Raw genomic sequence first — 9980 nt, 5'->3', positions numbered from 1 at the left:
GAGAAAGCTACTAAACATAAATATGCCTTTAGGACTCTTATATGGGGAAAACCAGCACCCACCCACCACCAAGGGACCAGGGACCAGCATCATATTGATGCTCCTTAACTACTATTGTTTTTTTTCTTTCCTGGAAACTCATCAGGGTTTGTCAGCCAGTGGCCTAGGAACCAGCACCACTCCAGAGGCAGGCCTATTCTCTGCTGCATCAGAGGGCAGGACCAGGTCTAATGGTCTGAAGTTACAGGAGAGTAAGTTCTTATTGAACACGAGAAAGAATGTATTGACAGAGAGAGCACTTCAGCAATGGAATCAAATGCCAAGAGTGGTGGTGGGGTCTTCTTCTCTGGACATCTTCAGAAAGAGGCTGGACAGTTCCCTGCTGAGGATGATTTAGGTGGAAATGCTTTACACTGAGTGGGAGTTGGACTCAATAGCCTATGAGTTGCACTCCAACCCCATGATTATATTATATGATTTTGGGTAGTACTGCTGTAGGTGGTGGTAAAGATGGTACCTGCCCCACATGCCCTCTGAGGTGAGGGCAGAAGTGTTAGCTTGAGTCTCCATCCTCTTTGGTTCAATAGAAATCACAACTTAATAATAAATAAAATAAAATAAAAACTTTATTTATATACCGCCTTTCCTGTAGATCAAAGCGGTTTACAGTACAACAGTTATGTGACACATGTCACAGTACAAGACAATAAAAATTTCGTTAATTACAAATCACAATTTCATACTCAACAGAAAAGATGACTCAACAGAAAAGATGATAATGCTTGGCAAAGTGGAAGAGAGTGAGGCTCTGTGCTGCCTGTCTTTCTTCCTCGTCGGTGCTGCAGCAGCCACACCGTACAGCACTAACACACTGCCAAAAGCTCTAAGCGGCTTCTTTTTTGCGGCACCATAATGGGGAAAGTGCACCGCCATGGCACCACTTCCTGGAAGTGATGTCTGGATGCTACACTGCGGCGATGTCATCATGGTGACCACCATGTGGACAGGAGGCCACGATGATGACAAAGTCTGTACGGAATGGGGTTCCAGAGCGTGCAGTTGGTGTGCACTAAGGAACCTTAGAATCATCACTGACACACCACTCCCTGCCCATCTGTACTGGGCCTAAGAAAGGACAAAGAACATACAGCATGCCATCGGCTTACGCGGGGGATCGGTTCCGGACACACACACACCCCCGTGTAAGCCGAATTCCACGCATGCTCAAGCACCATTGGAATGAATGGGGCTCATGCATGAGGTGGTGCAGCGACACATGCCCTATTCATTCCAATGGGACACGCCACCCCTTGTGCCCCACACGCTCCCGTGTGGCTTACTGCATATGGCTAAAGCCGCGTATAGAGCGCCTGCATAGGACTCGGGCACATTGCACTACAGATGAATAGATTAAATCAAGAAAGCCTTGCAGATGGCCCTGAGTCTGCAAGACATGAGCAGGACTATTAATGACAAGGTGATCCTGAGGACTCTTTCATAGGGTAACCATAAGTCAAGGTCAGCTTCATGACAGTGAAACAACAACAACAATAAATGTGTGTGTTTGTTTACATTTACATATACACATTTCCCAATGTTTCTCTTCTTTTTAAGAACAAACAGTGATGGCAACATAAAACCAAAGGGAATAATTAATTGTTTATAATTAGTTACAATGAATTAACTTTAATTGTTGTCCAATCCAATGCATATAAGGAGTAACAAGACATTATCTGGAATGCAGTATCATATGAAGTTGAAAAGCAAATGAGTAATCCCGGTTTTTATTGGATCACTAATCAATAATTGATTAATAGTATAACAATCACCAATTAAGGTTTTGCAACCATTTATAACCATTCATTTGTTTATGGGCATACCCAAATACATTGATAGTAATAAAAGCAGTGGAGCTTATTTAATAGTGACTCCCTTCTGTCATCACTATTGAGCTGATGCCACCTGGTGGATTCCTTACAGCTCTACAGAATGACCTGAAAAATATTGAATTTCTTGAACAAGGGTATTTAAAGTTCTTTAAGCTAGGAAACAACACAGTGTATTATGTCTCCTGAGGATGAAGTTACCAACATTTTAAAATGTTGCATGGCATGAAAAATAGCATTCCAAAGAAACAGTTTGACACCATTCCCATCATATCTCCTTCTTTCCTGACCTTTCTTGCTTTCTACAACATTTCCTAGTCTTTTGTCTCTAGATCCAGTTATCATTACTCTCCCCTCTCCTTCCTTGAAATACAGCCCACCCATTTGATCTAGAACCTGGAAATGCGGTTCTCTTGGATTATAATCCCAGAGATTCTGAGATTGTTTCCAGATTGAGGGTTCCTTGTGCTATTAATAAAAAGCCATAGCTCAGTAGCTATCCCTAACTGGACTCTAAAGACAGGACAAACCACTTGTGGAATGGAGAGGCTTGACATTCTGCTTGCTCATGCAAGCAGTGGTGGAGGTGGTGGTGATGTTGGTTGAGGATGAAGCTTTCTGAAAACCACCCTTTCCATGAATGCCCCAGTGTCAAGATGCTATGGTAAGAGTGGCTTAGAAAAAGAGGGCAGGCAGTTTTTCCAAACCACATGATTCAGAGTTCCCTGGCTTTGAGGAACCCATCCTGTTAAAGCAAGGCATTTGTAGACTAGAAAGCTGAGAGCAAGCTGTATCCTTCTCTTATTTTGTTTTATCACTATTTTTTTCTTTCTTCATTCTCTCCCATTCCCTCCCTGTCAGTCTACCTCTAGTGTATGCATGAGCCATATGCAAGAACAAAAGGTCATACCAGTAGTGGGACATTAGCCTAATATAAATAGATACCAATGTGAGCAGTACACAATCCTTGATAAAGTATTTGGGATCTATTTTAGGGGAAGGTGAGGGATTAGATATTGCACTTGTTCACTTTAAGCCCATACCACCAATTAAAACAGTCCACACACAGAAATGTACAATAACATCCAAAATCCACAAAGCAGCAATACCTCTATTAGACCAACCAAAATGCGCAAAATACACAATGCAAGCTTTCAAAGCCCCATTGGCCTCTTCAGCAGGCAACTGTGTTAAAATCATATAATAGAAAGAAAAAAAAGATGATGAAGGTAGAGCTAAATGCCTACATTTTGTCAAGATGTTACTCTTGATTTCCTTTTTCTTTCCTTGCTTCACCAATCTTCCTTTGTTTTCCCTTTTGTCAAAGTTTTAACTGGAGAATTTAAATTGGCCACGGTGTGGATTTTTGTAGTTGTTCTTTATAGAGATGTTTGAATGCTGCATTCATATGGTATAAGTAGGGATACACAGCTCAGATTTGTATTCTCCTTTTAATCTCAAATTGTGCCTTGTTCTATATTTATGAAGAAATTTGTGAAATCTGGAAACGTCTTGTCAAATGGGACTGAGTGAAACGCTCACCCATCTGCATTGCCCAAATTTGATAAGCTGTTCTTAGTATGCAGAGGGTCATGCTGTAACTGCCTAACTTGGAGCTTTCAAAAATGAGGAGCTTGTTTGCAAAATAAAATAGCAACTTTGAGTATCCTAAACATATTAGAAAATACAAGGATTCAAACTCAGGCTTTAAGAATGAAAGATTCAAAATTCCCTATCTAGATGTGTGAATATGTTTCCCATCCATCTTAGGAGCAGCCTGCAGGCACCCCTTTCCTGGCCAGATTGGGTCCATGGCAACTATATGCCACGCCCCTATCCAGCCTTTCCCCATTGTAAAAAAGAAACCTCCTTTTTGTAGCACGGAAAAGGCGCCCTAGGCACCATGGTTTTTTGCCGCTTCTCTGCCACAGTATGTGTAAACACTGTGCCAAAGACGTGGTGTGATGCTGACCCTCTGGTCAGAGGGTGGCGTGGGGGTGGTGTGGGAGTGGAGTCGGGGTGGGAGCTGAATAATATTCTCATCAAGCCCTAGTTAAAAACACAAGTGTAGAGGTGAGAGTCAGTGTTGCATCAATTACCTTTAGGGGATGCATCCCACAGTGGTCCCATAATCAGTTTCCATGTGAAGAGATGTGAGAAATAAAGCCCTGGAGATTATTATGCTTGGCTTTTAAACAGTAACGACACCTGGAAAAAACAGTCTTGGGGATACTTATCATATGACGATAAGTCCCATATGCCTCCATTCTTTGTGAGGCCACAGCCACTTTTGTTAGGTAGAGAACACTGAATCACTCAAAAGAAGCTTCCATGCTTTTCTATTAGGAAAATGTTAGGTGCTGTTCTGATTAAACATGCCAAATATAGTCCTTTTTTAAGAAGAAATTTTACCTTTGTTGGAGGTAGAAACATAGTAAAGTATCAGTCCACTGGCTCCCTCTTTAAGATCTCTCATAGTGACTATAATGCAGCATTTCACATATTCAGGGGAAACATATTAAGGGTAGCTATGTTGGCTCTTATCCAAAATCTACAAAATTGTGTTACCTTTATAAATTTTTAAAGTACTCATGTAAACTATTTTAGTTTAATTTTGTATTGTATTGTTTGTTGTATATTGACTATTGAGATGCCTAATAAAGGTTGATGGATGGATGGTGTTACCTTTAATCAGCCAACCAAAATCAAATGAATACATAATGCAAGCTTTCTAAGCTCTACTGGTTTCTTCATCAGTACCTTTTTTATTGCTAATTGAATTCATATTTTATCTCTTGGATTAGGATTGCTTTGTTTCCAGTGCTACATGTCCAGAAGGATGAGGGACCCACTTGCATAGATACCCCACTAAAGAACAACACCTTGAGAAAATGCAAGCCTGTGACTAACATTGTGATTTTATATATTTTTTCTCACGTAGGATGCATGATGAAGACACCAGTAGAGCTTCAAATGCTTGCATCATGTGTTTTGTGTATTTTGGTTGGCCAATTAAAAATATCACTGTTTTGTGAATTTTGGATGTTATTGTATTCTTCTATATGGCAGGGTTCGATTCCCCACTCAACCATACAATTCACTGGGTGACCTTAGGCAAGTCACTCTCACAGCCTCAGAGGAAGACAATGAGTAACCTCCTTGGAACAAATCTTGTCAAGGAAACCCCATAACAGCTATACCTTAGGATTGGAAATGACTTGAAGACACACAACTTCAAACAAAAATATGGAAACACACCTACCCCTGAATATGATCACCAGCAGAAACAAAAGTAAACTCCCTTTGAAATCTGGGCCATCTCTATCAACAAAATGCTTCTCCTTGTTTTTACTTTAACAATCCATTAGGTGGCACCCAATATCTGCCATTTCCCTTTCGACTGTCTGCAGAGAAGCCTTATAATATTTATAAAACAAGGCTTGGTATAAAAAAAGTGCTATCCAGTATCTTTATGTTCAGAACTGAGGTGAAGCTTGATATTCTGAAATAAGAGACATCAATTTCGTTCTAAAGGATTGCAGTGATCTCAATCTATTTAGGTTACTATTTAAAGAGAAATATTATTTCTGTAGATCAGAGGTGAAAGATTTTTCAGATGTAACCCAAACAATACCATACACCAAAGTTTGCAAAGTTACTTTTGATAAGTAATTTGTTCCCATTACTTATTACATACAGTGTCTGAAAACTAACACATTGTTGTAGCTCACTACAGTGTTAAAAATGTAACTTGTTATTTTGCTTGCTGTACTGCTTAGTATTTTTTTATTATTCTTTCTATTCATCTTTTGTGGGGGATGAGGGATGGCATAAAACTTGGGAAATTACTATCATAACGCCTTTAAATGTCTTTTTAAAAGAACTATTGTAAGTAACTTTGCCCTTCCTAAAGATATCAAGGATTGAACCTTAGCTCTTCAGCAGACAAAGAGTAAACTACAGTCCCTGTTGCTAGCTAATGATTGTTCATCCTTTCTACCATGCTCTTACTTTTCATTCCAGCTATAATCTGCCCTGCAGAGTTATGTCATCTTTGCACCATTTTAATTGTCATGATTTCATTCTACAAAATCCTGGGATTTGTAATTTGGTGAGCTAATGATGCTCCTCTATAAATATACATCTTCAGAGCTCTTCAGGAAAGAATCCCGCATACCCTACCAAACTACAAATTCCAGGACCCATAGGATGGAGCCATAATAATTAAGGTATTATCAGGCTATTGTCACTATGCTGAAAATGTCAGTCAAAAGAATGCTAGTGTCAAGATTATGTCAACGCCAATGTCAAGATCAGTAAGGCAAAGCAGAGATGCTTCCAAAGTTTGGTTGGTTCTATTTGTATTGCACTGGTGATATTTGAAAAAAGTGGAATGAACCCAGGGAAGGACAGATAAATGAATGACATTGCTAACAAGCATCAAGCTAGTGTCTAGGATCCATGTATAACTGACATAAACCTTCCCAATTAAATGCAAATGAAAATAGGATGATTTTTTTTTTTTTTTGTAATCTAGATCCAGTGTGTTTGTTTCAAGAACAAAATCCCTTGTGCTTCCTCTTAGCTTCCACAGCCAGTGCAATGGTTGTAGCATTCACTCCCTTTTTTATTTTTAAACTAATGCCACCAGATTGTCAGCTTTCACCCAAATATGTTATGGGAAGGCTGTGCTTTTTCACAGGTCTGATGTGGTGACCCAATCATGATGTTTAACTGAGACTACAGAAAGCATCCTACATACACAGTTCACTTATCTCTATATTTATTTTCCCCCAAAAAATAAAAGGAGAAATTCAAACATTTAATAATAAGCCACCACAAGATTGTAATGTGAGAGTAAAACAATTAATGAAATAAATGGTTAATAAAATGTACATGCTGAAAAAAAATTGTATATCAATCAGTTAGAAGAAATGTACTTCTTGTTTGTCTTTTCACAGACAACAAACACTTTTCTACACCAAGAATCATTTGATGAGTGATTATACAAGACTCATCTTGTACAATGTGCTCAATATTGCTAATTGTTGTGCTGGCATATGTATATATTGAAATGATATATGTTTTAACCTGGGTTTAATTTTTTCCTGATTGTTTAACTGTGTTTTAATTTTTGTATTTTGTGGATTTTTAACAATGTCTTGTAATCATTGTAATCTGCTTTGAGTCCCAATTTGGAAAAAGTGGGATAGAAATAAATAACAGAAGGAGAAGGAGAAGGAGAAAGAGAAGATATTGAGGAAAAGTACAGAGAGAACAGTTCCATGAAAGAAAAGGTGCTAAAAAGAGAAAATGTGTGCTTTATATTTGCTCAGTTACTATCAAAGGATGTGGTGCTGGCATGAAAAGGAGCTGTACTATCAGCCCAAGGTATGTTCCTGGTTAGTCTGATAAAGGATGGGAACCTCGAAAACCTGCTGCAACTGCACTGCCTTGTAGGAGTATTCACTCCCCCATTGACTCTTCCACATTTTGTTGTGTGATAAGCTGAAACTGAAATGGATTTAATAAGCATTATTATCACCTGCTGTACACAAGATACTCAACACTGTTAAAGTGAAAAAATATATTTATTCTGGCACAAAAGTTAAGTAAACAAAACCAAGCTAACATTTGTTGGTTGCATAACTATTTAACTTCTAAGTCAATATATGGTAGAACCACCTTTGGCTGCACAACTTTGTCTATATGACATGTGCAGAGCTTCAAATGTGATATAGCTGAAATGTGTATGCACCCAAGTAGATAACTCTCTTGGATCTGCAACCTACAAACATAGGCAGGTCTCACTTTTGTGTTATGGTTGTGTGGGGGGTGGGAATCACAGGGTTCAGTGGCATCACTATCAGAATGCAGTGGGTGTGTACCAAACCAAGTGACACTCATCAAAGGGGGTGATACTTCCAGGGAGGTGGTACCCCTGATGTCCTGAGGAGATCGTCCTAGTCTTTGGGGGGAGGGTGGCAGGGCCAGTGGCAAAGCATCTGTGTTGGCTTTGGTCACCTTCGTCTTGTCAGCCTGTGCCGCAGCTGTTCTTGCTTAGGAAGAGGAGAGAGAGGAGGATCCACCATTCCTGCCCCCCTTGCCTTGGCTGGGCCAACCATGTATCCCCAAGGGTAGCCCACAGTGAATAGTAGCGCCCTGTGTTGCCAAAAATGTAAGGGTCCCAGGAGAGCATCCAGGAGGGGGTTTTATTAGCTCAAAGGTAACTGAAGTGGGGATTAAGCCTGTGTAGACCTGTTATGAAAAATAGGATTCCCAAATGCAGGTTCAATGCAATTATATTTATAGTCAAAGGAAAACAGCATTCACACAGGACATCCACTTGTGCACATACTCAAGAACTAATGATATAAAGATGGTAGCAGACAGCAACTTAAAGGTGTTTGCAGAGAGTAATACTGTACTGATTCCAGATGAGGCGATCCAATTGGGGAATGCTGTCTTGAATCCCTATGTTGGGAGAAAGGCATGATATAAAATAATAATAAATAATAATAATAATGCAGTGAAATGGAGAATGACTTAGCAGCTGTCTTGGGACCATGGGGTGGCCAGCTAATGCTGAGGAATCAGGTGAGAGATGGACAGTGTTTCTGTCTCAATCTCAAATGAGACAGAATTGGGGGTGCTTGGGCAGGCACTTTTATAGGGTGAAACATATCCTGTGGCAGGTTTTGGAACATGAAAAGATTTCCAGGAGGGAGAATGAGCAAGGAATTTGAGAATGGTTGGAGAAACAGTGCAAATGTCTTTGGACAAAAGAGTATCGTTCCCAGAGAGGAGTGTACTTGGATTTCTATTCATGCATAAGTACCAGGTCAATTGTCCACCATCACTTCTGTCAGTGCAAGTATTATGCAGACTCCAATCTCAATCGATCTATCCTATCTACATACTCTTGAGCTTCCCCCTTGCTGAGTTTACTGGATTTCCTTATATGACAAGGCAATTTCCCACACAGGGGCATCCTCACAACTATGTTTTAAACATCTCATTGCTATCAATTTGATATTGGCACAGAGGAGGGGTGCAGAGGGCTAGACACAACACAGAAGTTTCATCTTCTGGCACTACCTTTTATTTCATTTTGGATTGACTCATTATAGGTTTTTCATGGTAAAGGATTTTCAAAAGGGGCTTACCATGTTGTTGTTTACCTCTGCTCTATTCAGCATATTGCTGCTCCTGAACATAGAAGCCCTATTTATCTGTCATAGTGAATAGTGAATGATACTCAGGTGAAACAAAATGATTTAATCTGTTTGCCCACCTCTCAACATATATAATGACTTGAATCCCCCTGTTAGTCCCACTAAATCAGTGGGTTTTATATAATTGTCGACTCATAATTATTATTATGAGACAAAGTGATTCAATGGGTCCAGTTTAGTATAGAAATGTACAAGCTCTACTAGTATTCAGAGCAACTTCAGGCCAACACTTGCTCTGAGCAGACATTACCACTTCCTGTGGTCTTCATTTTCATAAAGCTGCCCTGTCTGTGAAGGAGCACTTTCTTTTATCAAGATTCTCAAAGGTTAGCAAGAGGATCTGAGCTTATATTTACATATGCTCAGGTACATATTTCAGATGGTGAGGGGGGGGGGAATTATTTGGGAGCTCACATTACATACCAAACACTGGGCTGCAGCAGTCTATAAACCAGTAGCACAAAGAAAAACCTAAGCTGTATGCATGTTTGCATAGGTTTCTGTGTGCCTAAATGCCCTAGGGCCCCATTCCAGCTCTCAATACAAGACATGTGTATACAGGTGTGTAACTGTTAAGCAGTTCCAGAAGCCTCTCCCCTGAAATCCCAGATTGATTTGTTGATCCCATTTTGACATTTGATTGAGTTCGTCACATGTAGAGTTTTGGATATCTCATTCCTAAGAACAAAAGAAAAACCTTGTTGGATCAGGCCATCTAATCCTGTTTCCTGCTTCCAATGATGGGAAGTCTAAGAAGATGTTGCCAGGAAGCTCACACATGCATGGCATAAAGTCAACAGCCCTCCCTCTTTCTTTGCCTTCAAGCAACTGATATTCAGAGGTACGCCTTTGAACCCTA

The sequence above is a fragment of the Sceloporus undulatus genome, chromosome 3 (assembly GCF_019175285.1).
Source record: "Sceloporus undulatus isolate JIND9_A2432 ecotype Alabama chromosome 3, SceUnd_v1.1, whole genome shotgun sequence".
NCBI classification, from domain to species: domain Eukaryota; kingdom Metazoa; phylum Chordata; class Lepidosauria; order Squamata; family Phrynosomatidae; genus Sceloporus; species Sceloporus undulatus.
This window is presented reverse-complemented; position numbering follows the sequence as displayed.